Source organism: Triticum aestivum, chromosome 4B (assembly GCF_018294505.1).
Source record: "Triticum aestivum cultivar Chinese Spring chromosome 4B, IWGSC CS RefSeq v2.1, whole genome shotgun sequence".
NCBI lineage: Eukaryota > Viridiplantae > Streptophyta > Magnoliopsida > Poales > Poaceae > Triticum > Triticum aestivum.
Genome location: NC_057804.1, coordinates 434,958,118 through 434,971,108, shown reverse-complemented (window position 1 = coordinate 434,971,108; position 12,991 = coordinate 434,958,118).

Here is a 12,991-nt window from a genome sequence, read left to right as displayed (position 1 = left end):
TCAGGTTATATACAAATATATACATTAAACGGCCGCATAGGAGGCATCATGATTCTTGCAAGCACAAGTATAAAAAGCTTTTTTCATTAAAAAAAATTCGTTTTACAAATAGTATAAGCTATTCGAACACAACATCCTTCGAGCACTGCGCCTCTATTATATGAGCGCCAGGAAGAACTTCCTCAAAATAGTGCTTGGCAGGTACTCGGCTTTCGTCCGAATCTCGGGGTGCAAAAATACTGGCCTTCATATCTGCCCAGTATGTTTTGACACGGGAAAGAGCCATCTGTGCGCCCTCTATGCACGCCGACCTCTTCATTGCATCAGCATGCGGCACCGAACCAAGGAACTGCTGCACCAAGCCAAAATAACTCTTCGGCTCCGGCTTCTCCGGCCACAGTCGACTCGCAACATACCTCATGGCGAGTCCGGATAACCTGTTCAGCTCCGCCCAGGCGGCCAAATGGTCGGATACTGACAGTGGGCATTTTGGATTGTGGTACTGCTACCAAAAAAGCTCTTCCAATCCATGGTCACCTCGGCTGCGGAAGTGTTCGGCCGCGTCCGCCGCACTTGCTGCTAAATCCAGATAAGCGTTTTCCGCACTCCACTGCCGGTCTAATGGAGCATACTTGGGGTCTCCGAACTTCATCCGCAGCATATAAGGCTTTCCAGCCGTGATATCTCCAGCCTGACGCAGCTCCTCCTTCATCGCTCTCATTGCAGAGCGAGTATCCTTGGCTTCGGCAGCGATCTTTTCAAGGTCCTTTTGAGCCGCCCTACCTTCTTGTTCGAGAAATCTACAGCGGCCGGTAGCATCCTTCAATTTTATGTCCATCTCGGCTATTACCTTCTTGCTCTGGCAGTGAGCAGCCTGTTTGGCTTTTAGCTCTTCAGCCGCTTTAACGGCAGCCGCATCACTTTTCCTTGCTTGCTCCTTGGCTCGGGCAAGTTCCGCCCGAAGGTTCTCCACGGCAGCAACACCATCTACATCAAGCACATATATATAAGGCCCGAGCATTGAGCTCCTATTACCGGGTGTCTTTTAAACATACCTTGAGCCTCATCTAGCCGCTTATTTACAAGCGCGATGTCGGCATCTGCTACGTCAAGTTGCCGCTTTAGTTCGGCAGATTCATCAGTCTGGCTAGCCACCGAACGCCTCGCCACCTTCAAGGGATAGGCGACATATTATACCTGGGGTTATGATCCTCTGTGCGCCGTCACTCATGACGATACACAGAGTCTCAGGGGCTACTATTCATACATGGCACATTTAATATGCGGCTCTACCAAAAGGTACACCTTTTTACGTACCTCAAAGCCTGTTAGTAAACTCCTGGCAGCCTCGTGCAATCCGCTTTCCGCGGATGAAATCCTTCCAATCACCGTATTCGTCAACATACGGTGTTCTTCTGAGATGGACGCCCTACCAAGCAGATCCTTCAGCCCCTCCGACGGCGCGCCAGAGGGTGCCGGACTAGCCTGACGATCTTTTCCAGGGTCCGGACTTGGAAAAACCCTCTGGGACGATACCTCGGGGTCGCCAGCCTCGTGTGACGGTGCAACAAGGGGAGGCGTTTTGCTCTCTATCATCTCTGGACGAAGATCCCCTGAAGATGAGCTCTGCTAAGAAGGGTTGAGATCCGAACTACAAGATAATGTTTCGGTTATTTTCCTTAGGAATAAAACAGGAGTGTGATAGAACCCCTCCCTTCACTTACGTCTCGGCGGAGAGCGGGTCCCCTTTAGGGAGTGATTCGGCCGGGGCGTTCTCTGGTGCCGAACCCTCTGACAAGATTTCTTCCCCCGTTTTGAGGTTATCACCTCCGGGTCTTCAGAGGCAGTCCTTTTCTTTCCCTGGTCGGGGGAATTTTCGATTCTTCCCTTCCTAACAGCCTCCTTCGCGGAGGCGGTAGCTCCTTGGCCCCCCCTTCGCCTTCCGCCGAAAGCGTGACCTCCAGCATCTTGGTTAGCATGGGATTCGGCACGGTCTCAGGCAGGGGGGCTGGACACCTGATAAGCTTTGCCTTCGCCATCCACTCCTGTTCAAAGGACAACTCTGCTAAAGGGTAATTTTGATAAAAATATGGATGGTGTGTCCAAATACAGGGCTACTTACTTTAGCATCCCGGCGATTGCAGCTCAGACCTGCGTCCTCGGACAAATCCGGACACCTTGCTTGTGATCCGAAGAACAATTTGTACATCTCCATGGGTATCATTCCCATAAAATGTTGTAGGACTCATGGTCCCTCCGGATTGAACTCCCACAGGAGGAAAGGTCGACGTTTGCAGGGCAGTGTGCGGCGAATCACCATGACTTGCGCCACTATGGTCAAATTGATATCTCTTTCTAGAAGATCTCAAATACGGCCCTGCAGCAAGGGCACATCTTTGGGCAGCCCCCAAATAAGTCCTTCATTAACCCATGACGCCAGCCGTGGTGGGGGACCCGAGCGAAAAGTAGGTGGTGCCACCCATGTGGTGCCCCTAGGTGCTGTGATGTAAAACCAGTCCCGTTGCCATAAGCCGACCTCCTCTTGAAAAGAGCCTTCAGGCCATGGAGCGTCGTCCATTTTGCTTATTATAGCTCCTCCGCACTCAGCGTGCTGCCCCTCGATCAGTTTCGGTTCCACTTTGAAGGTTTTTAGCCACAATCCGAAGTGAGGAGTGATATGGAGGAAGGCCTTGCACACGACAATGAATGATGAGATCTGGAGGATGGACTCCGGAGCTAGGTCGTGGAACTCCAGCCCGTAGTAAAACATAAGCCCCCTCATGAAGGGATCGATCGGGAAGCCTAGCCCTCGAAGGAAGTGAGATGCGAACACCATGCTTTCATCGGGCTGGGGAGCGGGAATAGCTTGCCCTTGAGCAGGCAGTCTATGCGAGATTTCGCCGGTTAGATACCTGACATCTCTCAGCTTTCGCACATCTTCCTCCGTAATGGAGGAAGGCATCCACCGGCCTTGAAGGTCGGAGCCGGACATCGTCGAAAGTCCGAAGCGCCTAAAACTAGAGCTTTGGGTGTTGGAACTCGAAGCGAGGGGCGGATTTGATTGGTTTGAGAAGAAGGGAGCCGGGCCTTGGTTCCTTTATAAAGGGGGTGAATACCAAGAGCCCTCCCCGTAACCGTTTGAGACTGGCTTTCAATTAGGGAGTCATACCTAAGTCACGGTTGGGTTTACCCACGCCCGTATTGATGAGAATCCCAGAATAAGGGGTCATGATCTCTGCTTTGACAAGACGTGCCAAGGAAACCGCCTCGCTAAACGCGCTGAGGTGGAACAGTAAAATGAATAAAAGCCTGGCCGTGGCATGATGTCACGCCGCGGAATACGTCAGCGGATCTGATTGATGCAAATATTATTCTCTCTACGATGGAATGTGGAACTTATTTTGTAGGGCCAAACACTACCCTGGTGTTCAACATCTTCTATGGAATATTCGGAGGAGGAACCCGCCTTGCAATGCCGAAGACAATTTGCGCACCGGACTCGTCGTCATTGAAGCCTGGTTCAGGGGCTACTTAGGGAGTCCCGGATTAGGGTGTGTCCGGATGGCCGGACAAAGACCTTTGGCCGGACTCCCGAACTATGAAGATACAAGATTGAAGACTCCGTCCTGTGTCCGGATGGGACTTTCCTTGGCGTGGAAGGAAAGCTTGGCAATACGATATGAAGATCTCCTCCCATTGTAACCGACTCTGTGTAACCCTAGACCTCTCCTGTGTCTATATAAACCGGAGAGTTTTAGTCCATAGGACGAACAACAATCATACCATAGGCTAGCTTCTAGGGTTTAGCCACTCCGATCTCGTGGTAGATCTACTCTTGTACTACCCATATCATCAATATTAATCAAGCAGGAGTAGGGTTTTACCTCCATCGAGAGGGCCCGAACCTGGGTAAAAACATCGTGTCCCTTGTCTCCTGTTACCATCCACCTAGACGCACAGTTCGGGACCCCCTACCCGAGAACCGCCGGTTTTGACACCGACAGTGACCCTCTCCGTGAGCTCTGTTCCGGTCGACCAGACTTGAACGATGATGGATCTCGCATCAAAGCCTGGTTCCCTGGGGTCGACTAGAATTCTTCGCCCGCCACTGTGCTGGCGTCTATCATCCTGCTGTCGAGGTACATAGGATCCACCCCTAGGGGGAGGGGTGGGCACTTGATGTCGATCATCGCGATCGAATTGGTGATCATACTGCTCACGGTTCCTGTACTGATCGTGCTGGTCTCCACGCCCTTCACGCCTCGGGGGCAATCTGGGGCTATGAGCCGACTGGACCGTATTTGCAGCCACGGATTTGCTGTTAATCCTGTTCCGCGACTGTAATACAGCTGAGTTTTGATCTCCTGCTGCCCGGAGCAAATCTCTGATCTGCATCAAGCCTCTGCCAGCCTCTGACTGGGAAGGCTGAATTGATTCTGCTATACGGGCTGCAGCTGCTAAATTCTGAATCGGAGTTTGATATACCTGAGTCGGAGGTGGAAAGAGCTGACGTCGACTGGAGTCAGGGACCTGTTGTCACGCACGCTCGTCAAGTGCTCGCTGAAGGTTCTCCAGTCGAGTGCGCTCAGCCAGGTTGGCAAAGCGCACGTCCTCCAGGGCGCGAGCCTCAGGGGTTTCTCCAACGATAGGAGTATGAAGGGCATCCATGTTCCGGCGGCGAAGTTCTTCCCTCTGCAGCGAATTGAGGGGCTCGGGAAGGTATTCCTCATGAGAATGTGACGGATCGCCTCCGCCGTTACCTCCCTCGGCACCGGGAAAGCCGGGGGGACCGTGTGGTCCGTTGACCATCAGGACCTCCACCGCTGGATCACTGCTATCGCACTCGGATGCAGTCTCTGCGGAGCCAGTCGACAGGTTGAACAGGCCGTAGAGAGATTCGTCGGGCTCGATTGCCGCGACTTGGGCGGTGGTCGACTGGCGAGCCACCATGTGCCTCACCCACCGCTGAAGCCTTGACCGACCGAAGCGCTTGCGCCGGCGGGAAGCTGGGAGGGAGGATGACACAAAAACCGGTCGATACTGGGTCGACGGTTGCCGCAGGAGGACACCGCGGATGCACGCGCGGAAGTGCATCGCTCCGTGGACTGGGAGCGCGTCAACGTCGAGCGGAGCCTCCTGAAGCCAGGCAGAGTCCTCGGCGATGAACGTGAGCGCGCCGAGACGGATCTCGTGGCCCTCGACCAAAACTCTGCCTGAAACCAGGATGAAGGCGATCGAAAAAAATTGCTACTTCTCCAATAAGTCGCTAAGACACCTGCCCCACGGTGGGTGCCAACTATCGTGGTTCTAAGTCTGACAATAATGTAGGGGGGTACTAAAGGAGAGGCAAGATCCTAGCTATGGAGTAGGTGTACACGCATGAGTTTTACGAGTTCAGGCCCTTCTCGGAGGAAGTAATAGCCCTACGTCTCGGTGCCCGGAGGCGGTCGACTGGATTATATGCGTGAGAGTTACAGGGGTGCAAACCCTTCTGCCTGTGGAGGGGGGTGGCTATATAGAGTGCGCCAGGACCCCAGCCAGCCCACGTAGTGGAGGGTTCAATGTACATAAAGACCTGGCGTTACTGGTAACGTCTTACATAAAGTGATATCATGGCCATAAAGACTACTTAATAACAGACCGTTTGGATGCAGAGTGACCCTAGATCTCCTGGTGGTCGAGTGAGTCTTCATGGTCGAGTGTCTTCGAGTCCGTCGAGTGGAATTCTTCCAGGTCGACTGAAAGACAGTTTCTTCTAGAGATGTCCTTGGGGAGGGTACCTTGGACAGGTCCATGACCCTACCCTAGGTTCATGGCTTCATCAATAGGATTACCTGAGATATAATGTTTAATTCTTTGACCATTTACCACCCTCGGACTTGTGCCTTCGAAGTTGTTGATTTTTATGGCACCAGAACGATAGACCTCCTTGATAATGTAAGGACCTTCCCATTTAGAGAGAAGTTTTCCTGCAAAAAATCTTAAACGAGAGTTGAATAATAACACATAATCACCTACGTTAAACTCACGCTTTTGTATCCTTTTGTCATGCCAGCGTTTGACTTTTTCTTTGAATAGCTTGGCATTCTCATAGGCTTGGGTTCTCCATTCATCAAGTGAGCTAATATCAAACAACCTCCTCTCACCGACAAGTTTGAAGTCATAGTTGAGCTCTTTAATAGCCCAATATGCTTTATGTTCAAGTTCAAGAGGTAAATGACAAGCTTTTCCATAAACCATCTTATAAGGAGACATACCCATAGGATTTTTGTATGCAGTTCTATAGGCCCATAATGCATCATCAAGTTTTTTGGACCAATTCTTTCTAGATCTATTGACAGTCTTTTGCAAAATTAATTTGAGCTCTCTATTGCTCAACTCTACTTGACCACTAGATTGCGGATGATAAGGAGATGCGATTCTATGATTAACATCATACTTAGCAAGCATCTTACGGAAAGAACCATGAATAAAATGTGAACCACCATCAGTCATAAGATATCTAGGGACTCCAAACCTCGGAAAAATAACTTCTTTAAGCATTTTAATAGAAGTGTTATGATCAGCACTACTAGTTGGAATAGCTTCTACCCACTTAGTAACGTAATCAACAACAACTAAAATATGTGTATAACCATTAGAGGCAGGAAAAGGTCCCATATAATCAAAGCCCCAAACATCAAACGGTTCAATAACAAGGGAATAATTCATAGGCATTTCTTGATGTCTACTGATATTACCAATTCTTTGACATTCATCACAAGATAAGACAAACTTACGAGCATCTTTGAAGAGAGTAGGCCAATAAAAACCAGATTGCAGTACCTTGTGTGCAGTTCTATCTCTAGTGTGGTGTCCTCCATATGATTCAGAGTGACACTTGCGTAGGATATGTTCCTGTTCATGCTCAGGTACACAATGTCTAATAACACCATCTACTCCTTTATAAAGGTGTGGGTCATCCCACAAGTAATGTCTTAAATCATAAACGAACTTTTTCTTTTGCTGGTATGTGAAACTAGGAGGTATAAATTTAACAACAATGTAATTAGCATAATCAGCATACCAAGGAGCAGTACGAGAAGCATTAATGACCGTTAATTGTTCATCAGGAAAGCTATCATCAATAGGCAGTGGGTTATCAAGAACATTCTCTAACCTAGACAAGTTGTCTGCAACGGGGTTCTCAGCTCCCTTTCTATCAATAATATGCAAATCAAATTCTTGGAGCAAGAGAACCCATCTAATGAGTCTAGGCTTAGCATCTTCCTTTTCCATAAGATGTTTAATAGCAGCATGATTAGTGTGAATAGTAACTTTGGAATCAACAATATAAGGTCTAAACTTATCACATGCAAACACAACTGCTAAGAATTCTTTTTCAGTAGTAGCGTAATTTCTCTGGGTAGTATCAAGAGTCTTACTAGCATACTGGATAACATTCAATTTCTTATCAACTCTTTGCCCTTGAACAACACCTACAGCATAATCACTAGCATCACACATAATTTCAAAGGGTAAATTCCAATCAGGTGGCTGAACAATAGGTGCAGTGATCAAAGCTTTCTTAAGTATTTCAAATGCTTCTACACAATCATCATTAAAGACAAAAGGAATATCTTTTTGCAATGAATTAGTCAGAGGCCTAGAGATTTTATAAAAGTCCTTAATGAACCTCCTATAAAAACCGACATGACCAAGGAAACTTCTTATGCCTTTTATGTCCTTGGGACATGGCATCTTTTCAATAGCATCTACTTTGGCTTTATCAACTTCAATACCTCTCTCGGAAATCTTATGCCCCAAAACAATGCCTTCATTAACCATAAAGTGACACTTTTCCCAATTCAAGACGAGACTAGTGTCTTTTCATCTCTGCAAAACTCGATCAAGATTGCTCAAGCAATCATCAAAAGAGGATCCATAAATGGAGAAATCATCCATGCATACCTCGCAAATCTTTTCACAAAAGTCAGAGAATATAGCCATCATACATCTTTGAAAGGAGCAGGTGCATTACATAAACCAAAAGGCATACGTCTATAAGCAAAAGTACCAAAAGGGCAAGTAAAGGTAGTTTTCGATTGATCCTTAGCTGACACAGGTATTTGAGAGAAACCAGAATAACCATCTAGAAAGCAGAAATGAGTGTGTTTGGATAGTCTTTCTAGCATTTGATCAATAAAAGGTAAAGGGTAATGATCTTTCTTAGTAGCTTTATTTAATTTATAGAAATCAATTACCATCCTATAACCTGTAATAATTCTTTGCGGGATCAATTCATCTTTATCATTAGGAACAACGGTAATACCTCCCTTTTTAGGAACACAGTCGACAGGGCTTACCCATTCACTATCAGCAACGGGATAAATTATACCTGCCTCAAGGAGCTTTAGTATCTCCTTTCTTACCACTTCTTTCATCTTGGGATTCAGTCGTCGTTGAGGATCTCTAACTGGTTTAGCATCGGCCTCCAAATTAATTTTGTGTTGGCATAACATGGGACTAATTCCCTTAAGATCATCCAGAGTATATCCAATGGCAGCGCGGTGCTTCTTCAGAGTTTTCAATAATCTTTCTTCTTCTTGCTCTGAAAGGTTAGCACTAATAATAACATGATATATTTTCTTTTCATCAAGATAAGCATACTTAAGATTATCATGTAATGGTTTGAGTTCAAACACGGGATCACCCTTGGGTGGAGGGGGATCCCCAAGAATTTCAACGGGAAGGTTGTGTTTCAGCATGGGCTCCTGTTTAAGGAACACTTCATCTATTTCCCTTCTTTCCTACATAAACATATCATTTTCATGGTCTAGCAAATATTGTTCTAACGGATCAGTAGGAGGTACGGCAACGGAAGCAAGACCAATAATCTCATCCTTACTAGGTGATTCTCTATCACGAGGTTGTCTACAAAACTTAGCAAAATTAAACTCATGAGACATACCCTCTAAGCCAATTGTAACAGTATCCTTTTCACAATCAATCATAGCATTAACAGTATTCAAGAAGGGTCTACCAAAAATAATGGGACAAAAGTCATCTTGTGGGGAACTAAGAACAAGAAAATCAGCAGGGTATTTAACCTTCCCACACAAGATTTCAACATCTCTAACAATCCCAACTGGTGAAATAGTATCTCTATTGTCAAGCTTGATAATAACATCAATACCTTCCAACTCAATGAGTGCAATATCATGCATAATTTCTTTATATAAGTCATATGGTATTGCACTAGCACTAGCATCCATATCACATAAGCCATGATAACAATGATCTCCTATTTTAACAGAAATAACAGGCATGTCTACCAAAGGTCTATGTATCATAGTATCTGGTCTAACAATATTAGCAGTCTCACCACAAAAATAAATAACATGCCTGAGGGAGTCCTGGATTAGGGGGTATTCGGACAGCCGAACTATATACTTTGACCGGACTGTTGGACTGTGAAGATACAAGACTCAAGACTTCGTCCCATGTCCGAATGGGACTCTCCTTTGCGTGGAAGACAAGCTTGGCAATTCGGATATTAGATCTCCTTCTTTGTAACCGACTCTGTGTAACCCTAGCCTCCTCCGCTGTCTATATAAACCGAAGGGCTTAGTCCGTAGGACAAGAACAATCATAATCATCATAGGCTAGCTTCTAGGGTTTAGCCTCTACGATCTTGTGGTAGATCAACTATTGTAATACTCATATCATCAAGATCAATCAAGCAGGAAGTAGGGTTTTACCTCCATCGAGAGGGCACAAACCTGGGTAAAACATCGTGTCCCTTGCCTCCTGTTACCATTAGCCTTAGACGCACAGATCGGGACCCCCTACCCGAGATCCGCCGGTTTTGACACCGACATTGGTGCTTTCATTGAGAGTTCCTCTGTGTCGTCGCTGCAAGGCTCGATGGCTCCTTCAATCATCAACAACAATGCGGTCCAGGGTGAGACTTTTCTCCCCGGACAGATCTTTGTGTTCGGCGGCTTCGCACTGCGGGCCAATTCGCTTGGCCATCTGGAGCAGATCGACAACTACGCCCCTGGCCATCAGGTCAGGTTCGGAAACTTGAACTACACGACCGATATCCGCGGAGACTTGATCTTCGACGGATTCGGGCCTACGCCAGGAGCGCTGAACAGTCACGACGAGCACGGCTTAGACCTGTTGTCGCACAATATGCGGGATATCGCACCTGTAGGAGCTCCGGACCTAAATCCGGGGCAAATCGCGTCGTCCGAGGACGGGTGGACGGACCCCGCCCCGGAGGCCGCACACTCATCGGCGGTAGAGCCGAACACAGACTCCACCCCCAAGGAAGCCTGTGTCACCGGGCCCCCGGACTCGTGTCCGGCTGTAGGTGCCGGACCGCGCGCCCCCAAGCCCGCCGAATCTGGTTGGGCTCTAGTAATGGAGTTTACTGCCGCGGATATCTTCCAGCACTCGCCCTTTGGCGACATGTTGAACTCATTAAAGTCTCTCTCTCTATCAGGAGACTCTTGGCCGAACTATGTCTGGCTCGAGTGGGAAGCAGGCGACAAGAAAATTCGTTGCCCACCCACCACCCACTTCATTGCCACTGTCGATGATTTGACCGACGTGCTTGACATCGACTCCGAAGACATCGACGGTGTGGACGACGATGCAGGAGAAGAACAAGAACCACCGCCCACGGGGCGCTGGACAACCACCTCCTCGTATGATATATATATGGTGGACACTCCAAAAGAAACCGGTGGCGATGAGGCAATGGCAGATAACCCCTCAAGGAAGAAAGCAAATCATGGGCGTCATCGGCGCCGCTCCAAGCCCCGCCACAGCAATACCGGCACAGGAGACGAAAACAATCTGGATGGTGCCGAAGATGAATACAACCCCGATCAGCCTGCCTTTGAGCAGGCCGAACAGGAAGACGGGCAGGTCAGCCCAGACGAACATGCAACGGACGGACACCCGGAGGAGGACAACTACATGCCCCCCTCCAAAGACGAGGTGAGCCTTGGCGACAATGAATTAGGCGTTCCTGAGGATCCCGTAGAGCAGGAGTGCTTCAAGCGCCGGCTTATGGCCACTGCGAGGAGCCTGAAAAAGAAGCAGCAGCAGCTCCAAGCTGAGATCTGCTCACAGACAGATGGACTGAAGTCCTGGCAGCCGAGGAATATGGACTTGAGTGCCACACCAAAGGTTACCCAAAGCACAAGTTGCTACCTCAACTCGAGGAGGAGCCTATACTACCAGCACAGGACGAGGCTGACCGGCCACCTCGTGGCCGGGATAAAACGGCGTATCAGCCCGAATACCTGCCCGCACCCCCACGCCAATACACTACGGCCCAAGGCAATAGGCATGACCTGCGAGACATACTCGAAAACAAGGCAGGATAGCCAAGATCGATCTACGGACCGCGAGGGCGCGCCCCAACACGTGACGATGATCGTCATGCCGGATATACTATCAGCAAGTCCGGCCGGGCCGAACATAGCCGACCAGACTTATTTGAACTGCATAGCAAAATAGCCCGGCATAGAGGTGCCGCACACCCCCTCTGCTTCACAGATGAAGTAATGGATCACGAATTCCTAGAAGGGTTTAAACCCATAAATATCGAATCATACGATGGCACAACAGACCCCGCAGTATGGATTGAAGATTTCCTTCTCCACATTCACATGGCCCATGGTGACGATCTACATGCCATCAAGTATCTTCCCCTTAAACTCAAAGGACCGACCCAACACTGGCTGAATAGCCTGCCGACAAATTCCATCGGCAGTTGGAAAAACCTGGAGGACGCGTCCCTCAACAACTTTCAAGGCACCTACATGCGACCACCGGATGCTGATGACTTGAGTCACATTACCCAACAGCCCGGAGAGTCAGCCAGGAAATTCTGGACTCGGTTCCTAACCAAAAAGAACCAAATTGTCGACTGTCCGGACGCTGAAGCCTTGGCGGCCTTTAAGCATAATATCCGCGATGAGTGGCTCGCACGACACCTCAGCCAAGAAAAACCGAAGTCCATGGCGGCCCTCACGACACTCATGACCCACTTCTGCGCGGGCGAGGACAGCTGGTTGGCTCGCAGTAGCACCACGCCTAGATCCTCTGGCACTTCAGACGTCCGCGATAGTAACAGCAAGCCATGACGCAACAGACACAAGCGTCGGAACAATGGCGACAACACCGAAGACACGACAGTCAACACCGGATTCAGTGGCTCAAAATCCGATCAGTGGAAAAATCCGTTCAAAAGAAACAATCAGGGATCGTCCACTCTGAACCGCATACTTGATCGCTCGTGCCAAATTCACGGCACCCCTGATAAGCCAGCAAACCACACTAACAGAGATTGCTGGGTGTTCAAACAGGCCGGCAAAATAAATGTCGAGAACAAGGACAAGGGGCTGCACAACGACGATGACAAGGAGCCCCGGCGTCCGAACACGGGGGGACAGAAGAAATTTCCTCCCCAGGTGAAAACAGTCAATATGATCTATGCCACCCACATTCCCAAACGGGAACGAAAGCGAGCACTAAGGGACATCTATGCGATGGAGCCAGTCGCCCCAAAGTTCAACTCATGGTCAGCCTGTCTGATCACTTTTGATCATAGGGATCACCCTACCAGCATCTGTCACGGCGGTTCAGCCGCATTGGTCCTAGACCCAATCATTGACGGATTCCACCTCACGCGAGTCCTTATGGACGGTGGCAGTAGCCTGAACCTGCTTTATCAGGACACAATGCGCAAAATGGGCATCGATCCTTCAAGGATCAAGCCCACCAAAACCACCTTCAAAGGTGTAATTCCAGGAGTAGAGGCCCGTTGTATGGGCTCCATAACACCGTAAGTGGTCTTCGGATCCCCGGATAACTTTCGAAGCGAGGAGTTAATCTTTGATATCGTCCCTTTCCGTAGTGGCTATCATGCACTGCTTGGACGAACCGCATTCGCTTGATTCAATGCGGTACCACGCTACGCATACCTCAAGCT